The following is a 1601-nucleotide window of genomic DNA, read 5'->3' as shown; positions in this document are numbered from 1 at the left end:
CACATATCAGAAAGGATATATGCACCCCTATGTTCATAGCAGCACAATTTACAATAGCTAAGATTTGGAAAGAGCCTAAGTGCCCATCAGCAGATGAGTGGATTAAAAAGTTGTGGTACATCTTACACAATGGAATAAATACTATGCTGCTGTAAAAATGAAGGAACTCCTACCATTCGCAACACCATGAATGGACCTGGAGAGCATTATGCTAAGTGAAATAAGCCAGTCAGAGAAAGATAAAAATCACACAATCTCACTCATTTGTGGAAAATAATGAACAACATAAACTGATGAACAAAAACTGATCCAGAGACAGAGAAGCATCGAACAGACTGTCAAACCTCAGTGGGAAGGCAGGGGAGGGGGGGATGAGATCAACCAAAGGACTTGTATGCATGCACATAAGCATAACCAATGGACATAGGCACTAGGGTGGTGAGAGCATGTGATTGGGGGTGGGCATAGCTGGGGAGAGGTGAATGAGGAAAAAAGGAGACATATGTACTACTTTAAACAATAAAGCATTTTTTTAAAAGCTGTGAGACATTTACACAATGGAATACTATGCATCTGTAAGAAGAGGGATCTTTTACCCTTTGGGACAGCATGGATGGACCTGGAAAATATTATGCTAAGAGAAATAAGCCAATCTGAGAAAGACAAATATAACATGATCTCACTTATTTGTAGAATCTAATGAGCAGAATGAATTTACCAACAAAAAAGACCCTAAGCATGGAGGCATGGGACAGACTGACATACCTCATTGTGGGGTGGGAGAGATGAGAAGAGATAAACCGAAGAACTTATATACTTACTAGAGGCCTGGTGCATGGCGGGGTCCCTCGGCCTGGACTGCAGGGATCAGGCCGATACCAGCTCTCAGATGTCCCCTGAGGGGTCCCGGAATGCGAAAGGGCAGTTCTCAGGTGATGCACACCGGAATCGGGCTCCTTCCTCTCTGGTTCTGGGTGGTCACCTGAGAACCGCAACTGCCAAGTCCCCGCAGCTCAACAGCTCCCGCATTGAGCGTCTGCCCCCTAGTGGTCAAGGCACATCATAGCTACTGGTCAGATGGTTGAACGGTCGGACAGCCACTTAGGCTTTTATACATATAGACTAGAGGCCCAGTGCACAAAAATTTGTGCACTCGGGGGGGTCCCTCAGCCCAGCCTATGCCCTCTTGCAGTCTCGGACCCTTCGGAGGATGTCCATCTGCTGGCTTAGGCCCGCTCCCTGGGGGATCGGGCCGAAGCTGGCAGTCAGACATCCCTCTGGCAGCCCGGCAGCCCGGCAGCCCTCGGGGGATGTCCACTTACCAGCAGGGAGCAGGCCTAAGCTGAAGTCGGACATCCTTAGCACTGCTGAGGAGGCAGGAGAGGCTCCCACCACCACCGCTGTACTGGCAGCCATCAGCCTGGCTTGTGACTGAGCAGAGCTCCCCCTGTGGGAGCACACTGACCACCAGGGGGCAGCTCCTGCATTGAGCATCTGCCCCCTGGTGGTCAGTGTGTGTCATAGTGACCAGTCATTCCAAGTCTTTCTGCTGTTAGGGTCAGTTTGCATATTACTCTTTTATTATATAGGATAGAGGCCTG

General features: G+C 49.2%; 1 long non-coding RNA gene across 1 annotated transcript in view; it reads right to left on the bottom strand.

Moving 5' to 3' along the window:
- LOC106727315 overlaps window positions 1-620 on the bottom strand; it is a 1327-nt gene extending 707 nt beyond the window's left edge. Inside the window, exons 1-2 of the long non-coding RNA XR_001363486.1 lie at window positions 597-620; window positions 168-169 (exon numbers count right to left, since the gene is read on the bottom strand). This is a non-coding gene — a long non-coding RNA (uncharacterized LOC106727315). The remainder of the gene's footprint in view (window positions 1-167; window positions 170-596) is intronic.
- Between the last annotated feature and the right edge of the window lie 981 nt (window positions 621-1601).

Source organism: Myotis brandtii, unplaced genomic scaffold, assembly GCF_000412655.1.
Source record: "Myotis brandtii unplaced genomic scaffold, ASM41265v1 scaffold1119, whole genome shotgun sequence".
In the NCBI taxonomy this organism is placed as follows: Eukaryota; Metazoa; Chordata; class Mammalia; order Chiroptera; family Vespertilionidae; genus Myotis; species Myotis brandtii.
The sequence above is the reverse complement of the archived record's forward strand: the minus strand, read 5'-3'. Positions and strand labels throughout refer to the sequence as shown.